Raw genomic sequence first — 13824 nt, forward strand, 5'->3', positions numbered from 1 at the left:
TTCAATGAGCTGCAACGGGGCCTTCCAGTCATCGAGCAGCCCTGTGTGGGATGGTAATGTGGGGTGAAATAACTGAGATTGAATATTGATCAGGTGTCTGTGTACAGCCTTGGGGTACCTCAATATAATCACTTCCACACTTGTTCTGTCTCCTTCTGAGCGCGTCTGATGGAGTGCTGACAGAGGATGCGACCGCTCTGTGCGAGGTGTGATTTGTCATAACTCAATGCACACACAAACGCACACCAAAACCAGTTATGAGAGCGAGATTAGGTTATATTCAAGCGCTGATCCAGATGCATCATAACCTAATTGTTTTGATCATCTATTTAAAGGAAGGTGTGAGATGTAGATTAAATAGCGAGGAAATGCTTGAGTGTACTGAAATTGAAATGAGTTAGACCCAATTCCCTCCAATGAATCCAGCCTTTTTTTTCTGCAGCACAAGTTTAATTGAACTGTGTCAGCAGTGTTAAAAAAAAAGATGTGCTCAGGCTGAAAAAGAGAGTGTCTGAGAGGCATATTGATTAGCTGCTCCTGGAGGAAAGGATCCTCCTCATCACACTTCCTGGCATCACCTCCCACCGGGTATCCATCTTAATGTGATATGACAACCCTAAGCCATATCAAAACTAAATCTGGACATCGATTTCGACATTCAATTTCAGCGCCTGAAAAACACTTTTCCGCTTTCATACGCACAGCCAGACGCTCGGGTGTTTGTCTTGCTGAGAGGGACTCCTGCTGCGGCCTTACATGCCGCACGCTGGTATCCCCGGACAACTGCCAATAAATGCATGTTTCTCATAGTTTCTCGCTGTTGTTTGTATGCTATTTTCTATTAAACTCTACAGTGTATCATCACACCATCACAGAAAGTCCTAAATAAATTGAAAGCAAGAAACTTTTCAGAGTGCAACAATGAAAAGGTCAACTTCTGTTTGTACTCAATAGCAACCAATATGGCATTTCTAATTTCTGATTTCAATAAAGTTTACTTGGTGGGGTTGTATAAAGGGTGCCTATCGATACTCAGAGTCCGGTGATGTTGATCTGTACACCCCCTGTTTGGAGAGGCAGGCAATATCAGTTGAAGTGCACACTATATTGAGAATATTTTTACTGATTTTGAATGCATATATTTGTTATTTTTTAAATCTTTTTTAAACTTTAGTCTGTGAATCCTTAAACGTCTGTTTATATATATACTTTATCTTTCTAGAGCAGAAACCACAAAATAAGGCAATGATAAAAACAAGTCGTAAATACAGTAAAAAGAAACAGTGTTCACCACCAGCCCTGAAGCTCTTACATAATCCCTACTGTAATGTGTGTAACTTACCATAACAAGTGTTGGCAGATTTCGCATTTTTACTTGAAGCAGTACATGCTCCTGTGTAGTGAGAGTTCTGAATGGCCGGACTTGTTGAACCTTGTTAAAATCCAATCGATAACATCACAAAATGTACCAGCCAGCCTAAAAACAAGCCCACGTTAAAGCATTTCTCTAAAAAGTAGTTGTCTTTTCACAGATATAAAGTTCAACTGTACACTTTTGTTGGTCACAAAAACAAGATCAGCCTAATGCAAGTAAATTAACAGCAGCTGCACCAACACACACATACCATCAGCTTCCCAAGACTGCTTGAATGATGTGTAGTTAACAGTCTATATACTAAATGATGTACTGTAGTCCACGTGAGCACACCAGCATTGGTCATGTCATTACTGTTAGCCGTATTTATTCTTTAAACTTCAGAGCAGATTTGTGCACCGAATGTCTGCACCAATTAAACTGGTCTACTGGTTTTAGCTGCCAAAACTGTCGTCTCTTGGCCTTTATTGCATCCTGCGTTCTGAGCCAATACCTTAAACCATATTCTCCCCTTTAAGCGTCATGTTGAGAACAGTACGTTCTCTGGCAAACCCGCTGCAACCACGACTACTTCGTGATCTCTATGCATATTAAAGGGATAGTTAAGCTATTTAAAATCAGTATCAGAATCTGGTTTATTGCCAAGTTGCTCTCTCATACAAAGAATTTTCTGTGGTGTATTGGTGTAAAACATAAAAATAGTAAGAGAAATTGACATTAAGATAAAAGCAAGTATTGCAAAATGTATAAAATTAGTAAATAAATAAATATAAAATAGCGAGCATAATAAGAGGTGGGGTTGTATGAGGGCCTTATGCATAGACAGTAGGCCTTGCCCACAGTAGATGGTGGTTGGCACACCCCCAGTTTAGAGATTCAGGCAGGAGCACAACCATGCAAGCTAAGCAATGTACTGCTGTGGACTCGGGGCAGCAGCAAAATATATTTTAGCCACTTACAAAAAGGCCCACCTAAAAACATTAATATTGGTTTAAGTGTACACTGCATTGAGAACATTTTCACTGCTGTACCTTAATGCCAGACAGCCCTTTCCAACATGAATGACGTTAATGGCTTCAAGTCCCCATCTATGCTCTTGTCAAAGCCACCAGACTCCATTAATAGACAATGACCTCTGCAGAGTCCATGAATTCCTGATAATGGACCCCTTGAAGAGCATTATCCTGCTCATACTGTGGTCACTTGCCAAAGACAAAAAAAAAGACCATTTACTTATATTTTCATGCGTTTTTTTTTTTTTTTGTTTTTTTGTTGTTGTTTTTTTAAGTTTTTTTCAGTGGTAACACCTGAGGGTCTGACTGATTGATACCTCAAACAATCAGTATCCCATAAGGTTCTTATGCAATGAAGACGTTTTTCACTAGTAAATAGGATGAACTTTACACTGGACTTGGTGACGGGAAATATTTCTAGTCCGTTCAGTTCATAGAGTGGCCCAGCTATTATCAAAAAAGTTGACGTTACACTAGCAAGATCAATAGATTTTCACGAATAATGATACTGACAGTGATGTAGCCCACTGGTTCCCTACCTGGGGGTCCCGACGCCCACTAGGGGTCACCAAACCTTTGCAAGGGGTCGTGAGGCCTTCTTGACTTTCAGAGGTGTCAGGAAACTCTTGTTAAAAATGTACATCAAATTGTCCATGAAATACAAATTAAGTTGTACAGACAGAACGTTTTAGAAAAATTTCCCAAAAATAACAGGAAAACTCATTACTGATGCAAAATTCAGAAAATAATCTGCTAAAAGTGCATCCAAAATGCTTGTTTTACCGCAGTTATCATGTTCATCTTTCAACAGTTCAGGAGTTGTTTTGAACTGTTATTGTTATGTATTTGATATAATATGAAATACTGCCTAAATATGGCACTTACTCAGGGTTGTCAGTTCACTCAATGACTGAAAAGGCTCCCTAAAGAAAAAAGGTTGGAAACCACTGATGCAGCAAACGCATTAATTAATTAATAGAGTTTTACTGGAACTCAGGAATTTATAGACACCCTGCAGCCAATCATAATCGAGTACTTATCCAGATCATGGTATAATCTGGAAATAAGTAAGGTGAATTTTGACCAATTTTCATCAGTAATGTGCAATGTCAAGATCAGGACTGCTGTCAGGATGAGTGCCTGTGTACGTGTTCACGTGAATGTGTTGCTACATGTGCCTCTTCATCTCCCTCTACCATTCCTGACAACTTCAAAGGTCCTTTTCAGCAAGGTTGCCACAGTGTTTGGGCGTCCGTCCCACACAAAAAAGAGTGAGTCAGTTTATGTAGCTCTCAGCTACAGTAGCTATCAGTCCATGGATTCACTAAAAACCAAACTGAAAAGGAGTGTGATTAAATTGTCTTGTAGTAACAAATATTAAGGTGGGAGATAAACAAATCTGCAGCACTAAAGAAGGTGAGGAAGAAGTCGGAGGTATTGAAGAACGTGATTCTCACTAACATGATTAAGTAGGACTTGTTGGCAGCCGTATGTGTTATGTAACCTTGCCTTGATGATATATAGAAGGAATGATGTGATTATGAGCATACGGCTGTGTGGATAGGATTCCATATTTCATGCTAAATAAAGCTTTTGGTACATGAAGTGTGTAAGGAACTCTCACCGTACTTCACTTTTAGCTGTTCTCGGATGCCATTAGCTGATCCATTCATGGTGGAGTTTGACATGATTAATATTTTGGAAAGGCAGCCATTAACTTGTTAATTAGCACAATTCAAGGCCTATAAAAAGCTTTACTTTTACACTTTAATTCTTCAGTAGGCTATTTATGAAGAGAATTAAGACTTTTTTAGGTGCCCAGAGGGAACATCTTAATTAGTATGTTTAGGGGAATGAGGGCAAACAATGTTTAGGCCTCACAGATACCTACAGTAGGAGGTCTAAAAAAAAGAAAATACAGTATGTGTTTGAACACCAGGTCATGTGGTGCAACATCCTCAAGCTCTGAAATCGCATGCAAACAGTAAATTATTTTACTTTTAGGGATGCACCAATCTATAGAGATAAACATGGCTGTATTATGTAAAACTGAGCTCTAAAACCAGTTTGCACTGTAATAAATGAAACTGAAACCGATTTGTCCCTAGTTAGACACAACAAATTCCATTATCTGGCTTAAATGTAAAATTGTGTCCCCGCAAGTAGCCTAGTTCAGACGCAGATGCACGCACGCACACACACACACACACACACACACACACACACACACACCACATCCTGCTCTTCTGGTCGGGCACCTTATCTGCACTATATATATTTATAGTGCAGATAAATATTCCAGCTAAAAATGGGTGACATGCAATTAGCTCTTGTGTGATTCTGTCTTTAAAGCAGAGCCACTTGGGTGAATTATGGTTGGCCCGAGAAGCTCTATCCTTCAACTTAACCCCACGGCACGCTCCTTTGACTGAGGTGCCAGCAGATTAAGAGCAGTGCCGTGAGTTTTGTGCTTCGGCCATAATCCTTCTTGCCATTAATTAAATTGGGCTCTGATTCAATCACTGTTTTTCAGGTAATTACAGAAACTCATTCAATTACACCATCGACCAATCAGGTCTGTCGGACCACAACAAAAGCCACAAAGCCAGCACAGACATCATGACATCATTGATTGCTATCTGTCTTGTTTAAGAGGAGTCCATTGTCTGTTAAGTTGTGAATCACGTGGAGTCAAAACTCAAGAATGAGTGGAAAAAAAAATATTTTCAAACTAGATGTGAAAATGCATAAGAGGGAAGAAGCAGTTCACACTTCAAAGATAAAACATATTCATGTTTTTCCAAAATACTTCAAAGATTTATATCTCCAGCAACCTCTGTATGTTTCAATAACTCCCTCGTAACCCTCTGCTCTCAAAGAGTGCCTTTAACACACCACATGAAAAGGTGAAGAGCTGAGTACTGTCATGTGATGTCTGTTTTTCCAAGTTAGCTGACGCAGATGTGACGTCACCCGCTACTCAATGGGTGCCTTTGACAGTGTGGCCGGCATAATTCGCTCAGCAAAACACATCGATAAAATCAATTGCAGTCCATGCCAGCAGCACTAATAGCCCTATCTGGAGGCTTACATGGTCCATCCCCTCGTAGAGAACCACAGGAACGTTTCCCACAGCCTCTTAATGAGTCGTGTTGCCTGATGCTGATGCTTGTTCAGTCTGTGTATTTCTATCCTATTACCCCAAAGCAATATTTCCGTGTGTGAACCATCAGAAAGAATTTCTATGGTTGCTGAGTGGCCGTAACCACATTTATGTTATCTGATTTATTTGTGTTTTTGTTGGTAAGCAGAAGAGAAGGGGGTTAGATGTTGATTATCTCCAGCATGAAATGCATTTGCACAAACTTTGAATGAGCAGACAGACACCAAGTGAGATTGAATAACCTCACCTTTGGGGAGCATGTCGTCCTTCTTCATATACAGTCTATTGTGTTAACTGGGGGCAAACTAGAGACTGGGCAATATGCAGGAGCTATGACTACTGTTATTTACAGTAACTGCCACAGTGCACAACGGTGGCAATTTGCTAGCCAGTGGGACACACTCCCACAGGGACTTACATGCACTACCATGCACGCATGGCTACCACAGCTAACGCAACAACTTATGCTGCTCGCTTGATGTTACCGGCTTCAATTGAATTGTATTGCAGCCTGCTACTGTGTCACTCGTAGCAGTAAAAGAGTCGGCTTACACTTGGTATTAACAAGCCTTTGGTGATCAAAACATAAGTGGAGAGCCAAGACACATCACCGTTCACATCTGCGTCTATCATTGTCTGTCCTGTGTCTCCAGCAGGCTCCAGCAGCAAAGCTCAGATCACAAAAAAGAGGGGGAGCGTGACTTAATTCTCTGCTCAAGACACCATTACTCCATCCTTATGAGTGAGTGTTGCACACAGCTCCTTTACTTTATGATAGTCCACCTGAACGATACAAATGAAAAAAAATCTAATTTGTCCTTCCGTTTTAAAAGTGATGATCGTTTCATTTATCTCGACTTTCCCACTTAAAATCTTGTGAATCCAGGTTGAGCTCAGAGTGACACAACTTCAGGATCAAGAGGCTTTTCCTCTCTCAGTGTCAAATGGAAGCCAGTCAGCTCTGTTAAGATCGCGAACTGTGGCTCCACTACGCTCTTTAATTGGCTAATTACAAACTGTGTGGATCTAACTCAGCTGCTCAGCCAAGGATTAAAACAACTTGGTGAAATCCTGAACACAAATGTAACACTCTTGGCTGGGCTGCAGACTGAGTCAGACACTGCAGGGTTGCAAGGATACATAACTGGTACCCATCCCCTGCTGTCAATGGCATGATCATATTTATAGTAAAGTGAAATCTCACTAATATTCCTGCCCAGTAAAAAAACTAAACAGACTTTATGAATGTTGAAAGGGGGCAAGGCTTAAGCTCTCTTAGGCAAAGCAACATGAAGTCTGCAGGTTATTAAAAGCCCAGACTCACAAGTTGAACATAACAGCTGAAGATGAAACAGTTGAATTTGAACAACTGTTTTATCTTTTATGTGTCAAATGCATGTACAGTTGCCAATATTCAATTAAAATATAGATACTGTTTAAAATAAATGTATAAAATGTAACACATACACACACAAAAAAACAACAACAGCTATGATAACTGACACTTCTGCTATTCTTTTCACAAGTGGCACTGCCAGGAATTTTGGGCCCCATGAAAACATATCATAATGGACCCCGCCACCACAGGTCACAACAATCCCCGCCCAAATAGTGGAACCACACCTCCAGAACCCAATCAACCCATTTAAAAATTTAAATGACTCTATGAAACATTATATATATCCATCTGTATCTATATAGATCTATTTCTATGTGTGTGTGTATATATATATATATATATATATATATATATATATATATATATATATATATACACACACACACACACACACACACATATACATATATATATACGCACTATATATATATATATATATATAATATATATATATATATATATATATATATATATATATATATATTACCAATCAACTCAGTAATACATAAAAATATCTAAAATTGGCTTCTCACTGACAAATTACATGCATTAATATGCAAACAGAATAATTTAACACTCTATCATAACCTAACAAGCTCATGTTATCATAGAAATAATACTTCTACTGTTATGATACTTTGAAAGGAGCTATTCTTCATAATGAGTACTTTTTACTTTTGATATTTTTAATTTTATTTTGCTGATAATCCTTATCAACTTTTATTTATGTAACATTTTTGTATCCAGGACTTTGTCTTGCAGTGGAGTATTTTTTGCCTGTAGTATTTCTACTTTTACTTTAATCTGATTACTTCTTCAATCACTGGTTAAAACATCCTAGCCAACATTTCAGTTTCTATCAGCTGACGTGATTTGACAGACTGCTGCTCACCTCTCTTCAGCTGGGAGTAGGGCTGGGACACTGGTGGGGGTGTTTGGGGACACAGGGCTGCTGAGGATGAAGCTGCATCTGTGTGCTTTGGCCTGATACCAGTCAGGGACAGGGACAATCGATTCAGTATGAATAACTTGATATAAGTTTGGCTGTATTGATTAAATGACGGTTAAAAGAGGGGCACAATGTAAACAGCACTTTCTGTGAAGCTAATGTAAGAGCAACAAACATAGCTTATGTTACTATGGGCTAAACAGGTTAATTTACACGGTGACCCACCTTTCTTTGTGAAGAACTGGGTGACATACTGTCGCCCTTCCTTTTGTCACTCCTGTCTTTCTTTTAGTTTTTGGTACCAAGACTTTTCTTCTGGATGTTGACACATGATGCTGCACTGACACTCTTCGCCGCTCTCTGTTAGCAGGTTCCGTGTGAGCCAGGTGTAGGGGCGGGACCGAACCATTTCATGAAAATACAGGGGGAGGCAATACTCGTTTTCTGCCGAAAACAAGAAAGCAAAAAATAAACCACGTTCTAAGTAAAATTTCCTGTTATTGACAAGAGGTTAATAACCCTCTACTGAAAAACATCTTAATGTTCTCATATTGTTATGGCCCCTGTCAGTCAGGAGCCCTTAGACTCGTCCTCACTCTATATGTACAGTCCATGGGTTGGACTTGAGCACTCGATTAAACTGAAATGTCAGTGTAATAGCCCTGGGTTGGACATCAGATCCAGAAATCTCCAAAATCTTGATGCTGCAAATATGAATGTGGATATTAACTGGGACCATAGACTGTATATAGTGATCTAAAAGGTATAAGTAAGATCTAAAATTTATAAAATATAAAGATCATATATCTTTATACACAGGCTATGGCTGGGACTGATCTCTTGTTCTTTCTATTGTATAAATGATTCTGATGTATAAATGCCATAGCAGCTGACAGTCTTTGATATATACAAGTTTAGCTCTATCTATCTGTTGATATCCACGAACACAAAAATGAATGAGTTATTACAATCCTTTCACTGAACAGAGATGAGTCTTCATCACTGACTGGGGAGTTCAGCCAGACAGTGTCACATGATTTTGTGGCTTTTAAGTTCACAGAGCACACAGAAATCCTCCTCTAACAGCATCTCACACAGTTTGCAGTAGTAAACAAAATAGTTTCAATGAAAGAAATTATGTAGGTTAGACTTTGCTTTTTCTGTGCCAACAGGTGACTGTAAGTGAAGTTGTGCAGACGACCTGTTTTCCTCCCCTCCTTTATAGAGAAAGGTATATTTAATATTTTACTCCGTAAACAGTATATCTATGTGTTTTACTAGTTTTGATATGTATGTTATTATGAGGATATTTATGTAGTTTGAGCTCTATGATATGTATAGTATCTTATGGAAACGTATGCATTCTGGATCTAATTATTTTCTTTAATATTGGAGACAGACTAGCCAGATTTTTCACTCTAACATTAGTCGTATCTTATGGAAACTTGCATACTAGCCATCCTTGCGATGACACAATACTAGAATTTCTAACTTCTATACAATATATAGAACAATATTAATATCTGATACCTTTTTGCAATGCCATCATGCAGTTTAAAATGGTTATTAAAAGACAAATACAGCAACATAACATAATATAATATGACAACAATGACTTTTTTCTTCTTGGTTAGCGGCAGAGAACGCTGAATGCCTAGTAAACAAAAGAGAGATTGAGGAAGAAAACTGGTGCACCAGTGCCACAGAAAATGAGTTTTGAAACCGTTACAAACATTCAGAATTTATATCTATCAATAGATCAACTCTTTTGACAAAACTAGACCACACTTACTTTAGAGTGTGTTTACTGTATTAAAGATTGTTTTTACTAGAGCTATATGTATATCTATAGTTTGTACAGTATATAGCAAGAGGATGTATCAAATTAGTATTGTTTATACTATGGCTCTAGATATAATTTGCTTGTTTGCAATGCACAATTACATACATTTGTTTTCCCTTGTTGACCACATTTCATCCCATATTTACTTTCATTATTAGTTAGTATAAGAAAGCATTTCATATATATGATTGATCCCTTGTACCATTTCTGTTTAGCTTCAGAAAAAAAAAAATGAAAAGAGAAGGAGAGATTACATTTGACAACACATTATTTTATGGAAATGCATTCAAGATCCCCATTTGTAAAACAAATTGCTTAAAGCAAAATGCTGTTGACACTTTTCATATATCAACATGCTCAGTCACCCGCACAACAGAGTAGATTATCAACTGATGAAATTAATCTTATGTCACACCCACAAAAGAGAAAATGATTTTTTTATTACACAGAAATCTGTCTCTGACTTCATCACAATCTCAAAGATCTGAAAATCCTCAGCTCGTGGACTCAGGCTTCGATTATGACTTTGCTGGAACTCAAACTATCTCTAATGTGAACTACACTGAAAAGAAAAGGTTCCAGTATAACATGTGGAGGAGCGGATATCATATGCATGTTAGGGTCAGGAGGTCAGATACATGAGAATGCTTTGTATCCTCCTACAGCTGGAAGCTGAATATACTAAAGCAAAGCTGCAGTCTGGCTGTAGCAGCAGAGTACAGTACAGTGGCCTTGCAGATCTGTGATACAGTCTGGTGATTACACTTTAAAATTATTTTAAAAGCATTTCTAAAGGGCAGTTGAGACTGTATCTAGCAGTGATATCTTTTATCTGTATCATTAAAATAATAATAAAGAGTCTGGTTTTGAATGATGAACTACTGAGCGGATGTATGGAAGTGGACTGTCGCTGCTTGCTGAACATGATGTTTCCTATGCTGATAAAAACACAAGGCCGGTCATATTCATTGGTTAGATAATGCTTATGGAAGCTGCTGCTCTAAATCAAATCAAAAAGGAGGAATCTCCGTTGCAGTGGCTGTCCTTGCGACCGCGCATCTGATTGCTTTATGTAAACAGGTACAACACTAAATTCATGAATTTTCAAGGATGGCTAGGTTTATAAACAATTATTTGCTGCTGTTCCCTGTGGTCAGAAACTAAAACATAAAGGCTATAAGAGCACTGAAGCTTGTGTCCATGAAGTTATTTGGTCATTGTCAAGAAAATGACTTCAGTTTGTGCACGGTGTAAGGCAATATCAATACTCTCTGAAGTTGATGGATTAATTTTGATGAAGAGTTACTCTCTCTTTTGATCTCAACATCAAGGCAGAGCTGCAATAGCAGGTAACCGAATGGATCTGTGTGGCTTCTCGCTGCTCTCCAAAAACACTAATGGCTATGATAAAATACACACCTATGCCCTTCTTTCTTTTTAACAGTTATTGCATAGCATTTTCACTGCCCTGCAGGATTTAAAGATGAAGTCACAGCAGACGGGTGTTAATGTCTGAGCTTATAGTCACTATTTGTCTCCCTCTATTGGCTGACTCATCCATCATATGATAAATTAAAACATTTTCTAATCATAGAAAACCCTTAAAGACAACCAGTCCAGTGTCACTTGTGTTCCTTATTTGCGGTCAGTGTCTGACAGCATGTAGTTAGATGACCTCTTTCCCCAGACTTCAGTGGTGACAGAAGTATTAATATACTCAGTAAAAGTCAGAATCAAAAAATGCAACAGTATTTTATAACAAGTAAAAGTCCCGTAAAAATATTATAATCAATGTAAAAATGTATTAATTTGTGGCACACTTTTTATCTTAGGGCTTCGGGAAAGGTATCAAGTATTTTCAAGTTAAAAGGCCCAAGTCCAAGTGAAGTCATGAGTCATTGGCATTAAATTTCAAGTCATGTTGCAAGTCTTTTTGATTTTGTAAAGTCATCAAATTTGTGACTCAAGTCCACACCTCTGGTAATAAAGTAAGGGAGGGGAAATTAAATTAATACACCATAGTATCGCAACATTTTTGCGTGGCAATATTCTATTGATACGCTATCTATATTTTAAAATAAAAATAAGATGCATTATTGATCTTACAAATAGAAAGTTAAATATTGATAGACTACTACAGTTTTAAAATCAATCACTTTTTTCAGACCACTAGCTACAATTTGCTGCAATAAAAAAAGAAAACACTCCGGTTATCATAAATCCTTTAATATATGAAAGAGGCATATTTCAACACAATATACAGTGTAACAGACCATGTCCCACAGATTTCATATACATTTCTTTACAAGGCTACCCATCTGAGAAGACAGGTCGAAACTGAGAATGGACAGATAACATGTTTGTTGTATTCTGCAGCTGTCAGGACACAACTGAAGACTGTACTTACAAAGTGAAAGTATAACTGAGAAAAATGTCCTTGCTGCCCGGCTGAACAAAGAGATATATTCATAGTGGTTTCTGTGTGACTAAAAGATCACTAACTACCGTATCTGTATTCCTCAAAACCTATCTTCAACTTAAAATGCTTTTGTGTTCAAATCACGCATGTGTTTCATCCTGATGACCTGGTATCAAAATGTCAAACTGTGATATTGCTGATAATATTCTAACAAACAAGTCCTTTATGCTTCTCTGTGCTCTCATGGGATTGGCGTTAGCACACGATGAGGTAAGACTTATCTGATGCACTGCTCACTTTTCTGAGAAATATTAACAAATAACACCTCAAGACATTAGTGGACTTCAAAGTTTGAAAAGGACAGATTATCAGTGTGACAACGAAAGTCACTATTTATATGCATAAAGGATTTTTTTTTAAAAGTTCAGTCAAATCATTCATAAATGCATATGTAGCAAAATCAGTTTTATATCAATAAAGAACAATCAAAACCTCAAACAAAAACAAGTGATGGTTTTAATGATATTCAGAAATCATCCACATTGCTCACAGCTACTGGTGAGAGACTGAGAACCAAGACATTGTTTTAACTGCTCGTTTCTGATGATTTAAATTCTTTGTGATTGCATATAAAGTCTGCACACACGCCCGGGAACAGAAGAAATGGAATGCTCATATGCTTTCACGCTTGTTAAAACAAATCTAAAAAAAAAAACAGAATAACATCTAAAACACAAGCCTTTATTTCACATTCCCAAGCTTCACTTGTCTTGTGCATTGCGATGCATAAGGGTAACAAGGATTTCTGACTGAGTGTGGAGCGGTAGGTCCATGCTGATATAGACTTGTACATTCATGGTATGCATAAGGCTCCTCCTCAGGAATGATTTAACTGCCCACGGGGAAAGCAGAGAAATTAAGAGGGTGTTTCATAATGCAAGGCCATTATGATAAAGGACAAAGCATAATTAGCATTGTTTTCTCCCTCCTCCCTTTCCCCTACATTAAAGGAATACAAAAACCAGAATTATCCAAAGCTGTTAAAACAAACATACTGCAGAAAGTCACCTTTGTAGAGTCTGCATATTAAAGCCACTCTGCTACAACCGATTATTGTGGCATTATTGTCCTTATTACCAAGGTGACTGTCTGATTATTGGCATATCCATCCAGACACGATGGTGGCTGCAGAGAGAGAGAGAGAGAAAGAGGGAGAGTGAGAGAGACAGAGAGAGAGAGAAAAAGAGAGAGAGGGAGTGCTTTTTGTTTAAGAGCTGCAGCTCTGTACTGCAGCAGAACTGACACCCGTGGCCTCCATCTGCCTTCAGCCAGATCCTCGGCATCACTCAAAAGACAGCAGCCCACCATTTTATCATGTACAACACAGAATCATCTCACATGCATTAGCAAAAGGGATTTTTTCATATGAGGTGAAGGGGCGTCTAAGACCCTGAGCAAACTCTTCTAATTAGGGGTGATTTCAGTAAAAAAAAAAAAAAGAAAAAAGAAAACACTTCAAAGATTTGTTGAACTAATTAATCACACATTATCTGCTTCAACCCACTTTTCAAAAGATTAAACTAGAAAGGTAGTGAGAGAAAATAAACACTGGTTTCATCCTGATCTTCTAAACCCGGGTGGGAAAGATTGATTCACAACAGTT

This window comes from Plectropomus leopardus, chromosome 9 (assembly GCF_008729295.1).
Source record: "Plectropomus leopardus isolate mb chromosome 9, YSFRI_Pleo_2.0, whole genome shotgun sequence".
NCBI lineage: Eukaryota > Metazoa > Chordata > Actinopteri > Perciformes > Serranidae > Plectropomus > Plectropomus leopardus.